The sequence below is a fragment of the Orycteropus afer genome, unplaced genomic scaffold (assembly GCF_000298275.1).
Source record: "Orycteropus afer afer isolate SDZICR_OR568_19922 unplaced genomic scaffold, OryAfe1.0 scaffold00071, whole genome shotgun sequence".
Lineage (NCBI taxonomy): Eukaryota > Metazoa > Chordata > Mammalia > Tubulidentata > Orycteropodidae > Orycteropus > Orycteropus afer.
Genome location: NW_006921658.1, coordinates 2547641 through 2557201, shown reverse-complemented (window position 1 = coordinate 2557201; position 9561 = coordinate 2547641). Strand labels below are relative to the sequence as shown.

The 9561-nt window shown below is 38.9% G+C and overlaps 1 protein-coding gene and 1 non-coding gene across 2 annotated transcripts in view; both read right to left on the bottom strand.

Moving 5' to 3' along the window:
- ZGRF1 (zinc finger GRF-type containing 1) overlaps positions 1–9561 on the bottom strand; it is a 169624-nt gene that overhangs the window by 102233 nt on the left and 57830 nt on the right. The gene's annotated exons all lie outside the window — the stretch shown is intronic.
- LOC122149998 lies at positions 7663–7769 on the bottom strand. Its single transcript, XR_006163432.1, has one exon. It is a non-coding gene; the product is annotated as a U6 spliceosomal RNA (small nuclear RNA).

Sequence of the window (9561 nt, the reverse complement as noted above, 5' to 3'; positions counted from 1 at the left end):
TGTTCGTGGATAGGAAGATTGAACATTGTGAAAATGTCAGTTCTATCTAAAGCAATCTATACATTCAATGCAATCCCAATCCAGATCTCATCAACATTCTTTAAGGATATGGAAAAACCAATCACTAACTTTATATGGAAAGGAAAGAGACCACAGACAAGCAAAGCACTATTGAAGAACAAAGTAGGAGGTCTCATACTGCCGGATCTCAAAACCTACTGTATAGCCACAGGAGTCAAAACTGCCTGGTATTGGTACAATGACAGACACATAGAACAATGTAATAGAATTGAGAATCCAGAAATAAATCCATCGACCTATGGTCAGCTGATATTTGACAAAGGGCCTAAATCCATTAAAAGGGGGAGAGAATGTTTGTTTAATAAATGGTGCTGGAAAAACTGGATATCCATTTGTAGAAAAGTGAAACAAGATCTGTACCTCACACTATACATAAAAACTAACTCTAGATGGATCAAAGACTTAAATATGAAACCTGAAACTATAGAGTTCCTCAAGGAAAAACTAGGGGCAAATTGACAGGCCCTAATATATGGTATAAATAGACTATCAAGCATAACCCAAAAGACACAAACAGAAGAGAAGCTAGATGATTGAGACCTTATGAAAATTAAATTTTTATGTGCTTTCAAAGACTTCTCCAAAAGAGTAAAAAGAGAATCTACAGATTGGGAAGAATATTCAGCAATGACATATCTGACAAGGGACTTATCTCTAGAATTTATAGAAAACTCCAACACCTCACTAACAAAAAGATAAATAATCCAATTAAAAAATGGGCAGAATACATGAATAGACACTTCACCAAGGAGGATATTCAGGCAGCCAACAAATATTAGCCATTAGAGAGATGAAAATCAAAACAACAATGAGATACCAACTTGCCCCAGAACTAGCAGCAAAATTCAACGACACAGAAAATAATAAATGCTGGCGAGGATGTGGAGAGATTGGGACTCTCATACGCTGCTGGTGGGACTGTAAAATGGTACAACTACTGTGGAAAGTAATATGGGGATTCCTTAAAAAGTTGTAAATAGAAATACCAATTGATCTAGCCATTCCATTACTAGGTATATACCCTAAAGAAGTGAGAGCCATGACAGGAACAGATATATGCACCCCCATGTTCATTGCAGCACTATTTACAATAGCCAAAAGATGGAAACAACTTAGGTGTCCATCAACTGAGGAGTGGATAACCGAACTATGGTATATACACACAATGGAACACTATGCAACCCTAAAGAATAATGTAGAATCTGCAAAACAGTGCATAACATGAATGAACCTGGAAGACATTATGCTGAGTGAAATAAATCAATTACAGAAGGACAAATATTATATTAGTCCATTATTGTAAAAGTCAAGGAACGGTTTATATATAGAAGGAAATTTTCTTTGTTTGTTACCAAGGGTGGGAGGGTAAGGTAGAGAACACTGTTAGATAGGTAGAGATAAGTATTGATTTGGGGTGAAGAGAAGGGCAATGTACCAAATGTGAGTGATCAACATGGTGGCACTGAGGAAGAGAAAGACATAGAGAGGTACATGGGAGGTACAAAGATGAACCCTTTTGCATATACAGTACTGCGTTGACAGTGAAGGCAAACACAGGTATAAGGGTGGATAGATGGGTTGACAGGCTGAACTATTAGGTAAGTCTATGCAGCAAGGAGTGTACCCAACACCATGGATAGGGTTGGCAGACAATGGTTCTACAAGTGTGTTTGTATGTTTTATAAAAATTTCCAGGGGTATAGTAGAGCTGACAAGGGACAAGGTTGTATTCAATTCTTGGTCACAGCCAGCTACCCAGAGGGAATGAGTAGTTGAACCTATGGGCTCGGGACCATAGTTGCAGGGAACATCAAGCTCAATTGGCATAACATACTACACAAAACATTGTTCCACCTCCTGTTTTGGTGAGTAGCGACTGGGATCTTAAAAACTTAAAAGCAGCCTTCTAGATGCAACAATGGGTCTCTCCTCATCCAGAGAAGAGAAGAATGAAGAAAATCAAAGATTCATGGAGAGAATTAGTCTTCAGGGCTGGTACCTCAGCCTATATGACTACGAGACCAAAAGAACTAGATGGTGCCAGGCTACCACTGTCAACCACTCGGAGGGGGATCTATGTAGGAGATGCTGGATAGAGAGGGAGAACAATGTGGAACAAAACTCAAAATCATTTGGAAAAAGAAAAAGGGGGGACCAGGTTTGCTGGTTTGATAGAGCCTGGTGGAACCACTGAGACTATGGTCCCTCACTGCCCTTCATGTTTGAAACTGAATCCGCACCTATGGCTTCCAGCCAAACAAAAGACAGGCATATGAGTTGAACATGTACTTGAGGTAGATATACACCTTGGAGAGAATAATCATGGGAGAAAGAAGGCCTGTTTATGCATGGACAGACAGTTCAGCGGGCAGGAGTACATGGAGGGATGAACACAGGGAAGAGGTAACTATCTAGAGGAAGTGGGAAGGGAGCAGTTGCAATTGCGTAAATTGTAGTCAATGTCATGAGACAACATGTGTGTGAATTGCTGTATGGAAAGTGAATTTTCTCCGTAAACTTTCACCCAAATCACAATAAAGAAAAAAGAAAAAGAATACCAGGAAGATGTTTACTTGTGTTTTATTGACTATGCAAAAGCATTTGATTGTGTGGATCATAACAAATTATGGATAACATTGAGAAGAATGGGAATTCCAGAACACTTAATTGTACTCATGAGGAGCCTGCACGTAGACCAGGATGGTGTCATTTGAACAGAACAAGGGGACACTGCATGGTTTAAAATCAAGAAGGGAGTGTGTCAGGGTTGTATCCTTTCCCCACACTTAATTCAATCTATATGGTTAGCAAATAATCCGAGAAGCTGGACTATATGAAAAGAACGTGGCATTAAGATTGGAGGAAGGCTCATTAACAACCTGCGATATGCTGATGACACAATTTTGCTTGCTGAAGGTGAGGATGACTTGAAGAACTTACTGATGAAGACTGAAGAATACAGTCTGCATATGGATTACATCTCAATATAAAGAAAACAAAAATTCTCACAACTGAACCTATAATCCGCATCATGGTAAACAGACAAAAGACTGAAGTTGTCAAAGACTTCACATTGCTTGGTTCTACAATCTACGCCAATGGAAGCAGCAGTCAGGATATCAGGTGATGTACAGCCCTGGGCAAGGGATCTCTTTCAAGTGCGAGGAGCAAAGACGTCTCCTTGAAGACTAAGGTGCGCATGACACAAGCCATGATATTTTCAATCGCCTCATATGCATGTGAGAGCTGGACAATGAATAAAGAAGATCAAAGAAGAATTGATGCTTTTAAATGTGGTGCTTGCAAAGAATACTGAAAGTTCCATGGACTGCTAAAAGAACTAACAAATCTGTCCTGGAGGAAGTACAGTTGAATGCTCCTTGGAAGTAAGAATGGCCAGACTTTGTCTCACCTACTTTGGTCATGTTGTCAGAAAGGACCATTTCCTGGAGAAGGATGTCCTGCTTGGAAGGTGGAGGGTCGATGAAAGAGGGGAAGGCCCTCAATGAGATGGACTGACATGGTGGCTACAGCGATGGTGTCTAGTAGGGATCGTGGAACTGGTGCGGGACTGGGCAGTGTTTCTTTCTGCTGTGCATAGGATCGCTATGAGTCAGAGATGACTTGATAGCACCTAACAACAACAACAACAACAACATGCAAAACCAACAGCTAGCATTATTCTCAATGGAGAGAGACAGAAACTATTCCCCTTGAGAATGGGAAGCAGACAAGGATGCCCTCTATCTCCACTTCTATTCAGCACTGCATTGGAAGTCCTAACCAGGGCAATAAAGCAAGAAAGTGAAAATAAAGGCATCCAAATTGGTAAGGAAGAAGTCAAACTATCCCTATTTGCTGATGATATGATCCTATACCTAGAAAACCCAAGAGACTCAGCATGAAAACTACTGAACTAACTGAGAGATTTGGCACAGTGGCAGGATCAACCTATAAAAATTAGTTGGATTCCTTTACACCAGCAAAGAGATTGCTGAAAAGATAATAAGGAAATTAATACCATTCACAATAGCTACCAAAAAAAATGAAATACTTGGGAATAAATCTTACCAGGGACACAAAAGACCTGTACAAAAAAACCTGTAAAACTCTACACTTCAAGAAACCATAAGAGATCTACATAAATGGAAGAATATACCATGTTTGTAAGGAGGAAGACTTAACATTGTGAAAATGTCAGTACTAGTCAAAGCAATCTATACATTCAATGCAATCCAGATCCAGAACCCACTAACATTCTTTAAGGATATGTAGAAAACAATCACTAATTTTATATGGGAAGGAAAGAGACTTCAGATAGGCAAAGCACTATTGAAGAAAAAAATAGACGGTCTCACACCCCTGGATCTCAAAACCTGCTGTACAGCCTCACTAGTCAAAACAGCCTGGTATTGGTACAACAGCAGACATATAAACCAGTGGAATAGCACTGAGAACCCAGAAACAGATCCATCAACCTACGGTCAGCTAAAATCCATTAAATAAGGAAGAGATAGTCTTTTTAACAAATGGTGCTTGGAAAACTGGTTATCCATTTGCCGAAAAATGTAACAAGATTTGTACCTCACGCCATACACAAAACTAAATTCAGATGTATCAAAGACTTAAATGTGAAACCTAAATATATAACGTTCTCCAAGGAAAAAATAGGGGTAAATTTAGGGGCCCTATTTTATGGCACAAATAGACTATCAAGCATAATTCAAAATGGACAGAAAGCAGAAGATAAACTAGATGATTAGCACCTCCTAAAAATTAAATTTTTATGTGCTTCAAAAGACTTCTGCAAAAGAGTAAAAAGAGAACCTACACACTGGGAAAAAATACTTGGCAAAGACATACCTGACAAGAGACTTACTGCTAAAATTTGCAGAAAACTCCAACACCTCAACAACAAAAAAAGAAATAATTCAATGGAAAAATGGGCAGAGCATGAATAGACATTTCACCAAAGATACTCAGGTAGCCAAAAAACACATGAAGAAATGCTGACGATCATTAGCCATTGTTGTTGTTGTTGTCATGTCACATTGAGTCGAACCCAACTCATAGTGACCCCTCCTTGGGTTTCCAAGCCAGTATTACTACGGAAGTAGATTGCCCAATCTTCCTTCCGAGGAGAGGCTGGTGGGTTTGAACCCCAGCCTTCTGGTTAGCCGTCAAGTGCCTTAGGCACTACGCTACCAGAGCTCCTTATTAGCCATTAGAGACATGCAAATCAAAACAACCACGAGATACCAACTCACCCCAGCACTAATAGCAAAGTTCAACAAGACAGAAAATAACAAATGCTGGTGAGGATGTGAAGAGACTGGGACTCTCATACACTGCTGGTGGGACTGCAAAATGATACAATCACTGGGGAAGTCAGTATGGTGATTCCTTAAAAAGTTGGAATTAGAAATTCCATTTGGTTCAGCAATCCCATTACTAGCTAAAGATTCTAAAGAAATGAGAGTCAGGATAAGAACAGATATATGCACACTCATGTTAATTGCAGCACTATTCTCAGTAACAAAGAGATGGAAACAACCTAAGTGCCCATCAACAGAAGAATAGATAACCAAACTATAGTACATACATACAATAGAATACTACGCAACAATAAAAAATAATCTAAAATCTGCAAAACACCGCATAACATGGATGAACTTAGAGGACATTATGCTGAGTGAAATAAGTCAATTACAGAAGGACAAATATTTTATTAGCTCACTATGGCAAAAAGTCAAGGAAAGGTTTATACATGGAAGGAAATTTTCTTTGTTGGTTACCATGGATGGGAAGGGAAGGGAAGGAACACTACTAGATAGGTAGAGACAAGTACTGATTTGGGTGAAGGGAAAGGCAATGTACCAAAAGTGAGTAATCAACACAGTGGCACTGTGGAAGAGGGAAACATAAAGAGGTACAGAAAATAAAGATGAATATTTCTGTATGTACAGTACTGTGTTGTCAGTGATGGGAAGCAATAACAGATGGGTGAGCAGGCTGAATGATCAGATATGTCTAGGCAGAGGAGAATGTGCCCATGACCATGTATACAGTTGGCAGACGATGTTTCTACATGTATATTTGTAGGTGCTGTAAGAATGTCCAGGTTTATAGTAGAGCTGACAAGGGGCAGGGTTGTGGTGGCTTCTTGGTCTAGCCAGCTACCCTGAGGAAGCAAGTAGTTGGACCTGTGGACTCAGAACCATAGTTGCAGGGGACATTAAGCTCAATGGGCATAACATACTACACAAAACATTGTTCTACACCCTACTTTGGTGAGTAGCAACTGGGGTCTTAAAAGCTTACAAGTAGCCATCGAGATGCAACAATGAGTCTCTCCTCATTCAGAAGAATGATGAAAACCAAAGATGTATGGAAACAATTAGTCAAAGGAATCCTCAGCCTAGACAACCATGAGACCAGTACTAGATGATGCCTGGCTATCATGTAAACCACTCAGATGGGGATTGGTGCAGAAGATCCTGGATAGAGTGGGAGAACAATGTGGAACAAACCTTAAAATCATTAAAAAAAAAAAAAAAAAAAGACCAGGTTTGCTGGTCTCATAGAGCCTGGTGACACCTTGGAGACTATAGCCTCTAATTATCCTTTAGGTCTGGAACTCAACTCACTACTGTGGCTTCCAGCCAAACAACAGACAGGCATATGGGGTGAACATTAAAATCAGGTAGATACATTCCTTAGAGTGATTAATCGTGGGAGAACAAAAGTGCAGTGTTTGCACAGGGTGATAGCTTGGGGGTGGGAGTGCATGGTAGAGAAGGGCACATGGAAGAGGAAACTACCAGGAAGAAGTGGAAAGAAAGCTGTTACACTGTGAGGAATTGCAGTCAGTATCATGAAACAAATGTGTACAAACTGCTGTATGGAAAATGAATGCTCTGTAAACTTTCACCCAAATCACAATAAAAACTGAAAAAAAAAATCAAGTACATATGTTATATTCAGAGAACTTCTACAACAAAACTATAAAATATTATTAGGAAAATTAAAGAAGATTTAAATAAATGGAGGAACATACTGCAAGACTGAAAATATATCAATAAAATGTTGTAAAAATGTCAAGTCTCCCCAAGATCTATATTCTGAATAGAATTCCACTCAAATTGCCAGCATGTTTTTGTGTAGGTGTGGAAATTGATACACTAATTCTAACATGTATATAGAAATGCAAACTGCTGAAAAGAATAAGATGGGAAGATATAAAGATGCATGCATAAGTCATAAGAGACTTCTAAAACTACAGACCAATGAATCAGAACAGAAACCAGAAATAGATCTATAATATATGAGCACTTCATTTGTAGCAATGCAAAGCAATGGAGAAAAGACAGCCTTTTCAATAAATAGTTTTGAGTCATAAATATGTATATGGAAAAATTATTAAATTTATCCCTATCACAATACATAAAGACAAACTGCAGGTGAACCATACAAAGGCAAAATAATAAAGCTTCTAAAAGGTATTATGAGATATCTTCGTAACTTTGAGGTAGAGAAATACTTCTTTTTTTAATTTATTTTAAGAGCTTGTTTTACATTCAAAAAAATATGGAACGCTTCACAAATTTGCATGTCATCCTTGGGCAGGGGCCATGCTAACCTTCTCTGTATCGTTCCAATTTTAGTATATGCGCTGCTGAAGTGAGCACAAGAAATACTTCTTAAACAAGATAAAAAAAAAAAGTACTAATCATAAAGGAAACAACGGATACCATATTAAAAAGTATAAACTTCTATTCAAGAATACCAAATTCACTGCCATCAAGTTGATTCTGCCTCATAGCAACCCTACTGGGTTTCCAAAGCCGTAAATCTCTATGGAAGCAGATTGCGTCATCTTTCTTCTGAAGAGTGGTTGGTGGGTTTGAACTAGCAACATTTTGGTTAGCAGCCAAATGCCTTAACCACAGCACCACCAGAGCTCGGTTCTATTTAATAGAAGACACCATCAAAAGTGAAAAGATAACCAGAGTGGGGGAAGATATGTGGGAAACATACAACATACAATGAGCATATATCCAAAATACAGAATGATTTCTAACAAATTAATAATAACAGACAAGACAATTAAAAAATGAGAAGAAACTTAATCAAAGAGAATACAGAGATGGCTGGTAAGCCTACAAAAATGTCCCAGTCTCATTGTTAGGGGAATGCAAATGAACACCACAATGAATTATCACTGAAATTCCACTACACATCCACCAGAATAACTAAAATTGAAAACAAAAAACTGTCAGCAACAAGTACTGATAAAAACACAGAATTATGGAGACTCTCATACACTCGTGATAAATATGTCAATTAGAATAACTGCTGTGGAAATCAGGTTAACATTATGCACTACAAGTAAAGATTCCCTGTAACTCAACAATCTCACTGCTAGGTATTTTACCAAACAGAAATGCGTACACATGCATCAACAGACATGTACAAGAATGTTCAGAGCAGCATACCTGTAATAGCCCCAAAATGCAAGCAACCCAAACAACTGAGGAATGTATACACTGATGTGTATTCATAAAATATAATACTACACCAGATAAATTGCAGCTACACATTAACAATATGAATTTCAAAAATACAATGTTGAAGAGAGAGCCAGACACTAAGAATACACTGTGTCATCATTCCATTTACATAAATATCAAAAGCAAAACTAATATGTGGTATTATAAGTCAAGACATTAGTTATCTTTGGGGAGAAGTAAGGGGTAGTGATTGAAAGTGAGCAGGAGGGGAACTTCTGGGATTCTGGTAATGTTTTATTTATTTGTGTAATTATTGAGTTAAGGAGCACTGTTGACATAGTAGGAGCTCCGGTGGCTAGTAGGAGTTCTGGTAGTGTAGTGCCTAAGGCATATGACTGATAATCAGAGGGCTGGCAGTTCACACCTACCAGCCACTCCTCAGAAGGGAGATTGGGCAATCTACTTCTGTAGTAACACCGCCTTGGAAACCCAAGGAGGGGTTGCTATGAGTTGGATCCGACTTGATGGCAGTGAGTTTGGTTTTTTGGTTTTTGGTGGTGTAGTGCCTAAGGCATTTGACTGCTAACCAGAAAGTTGGTGTTTAACTCATCAGCCACTCTGCAAAAGGAAGACTGGACATTCTACTTCCATAATGATTTACCACCATGGAAACCTAAAGGGGCTCGCTGGCAGTGAGTTTGGTTTTTTTAATTACTGAGTTGTGCACATATGATCTGGGCATTTATTCTGTACCTGTATCATGATTCAATGGAAAAAAAGAAAAAAATCTCTGAGAGAAAACAGATACTGTTTAAATACATGCCTATCGCCTAAGGCACTTGGCTGCTAACCAGAAGGCTGGCAGTTCAAACATCAGCCACTCCTCAGAAGGAAGGTTGGGCAATCTACTTCCATAGTGATACCGCCTTGGCAACCCAAGGAGGGGTCGCTATGAGTCGGGTCCGACTCG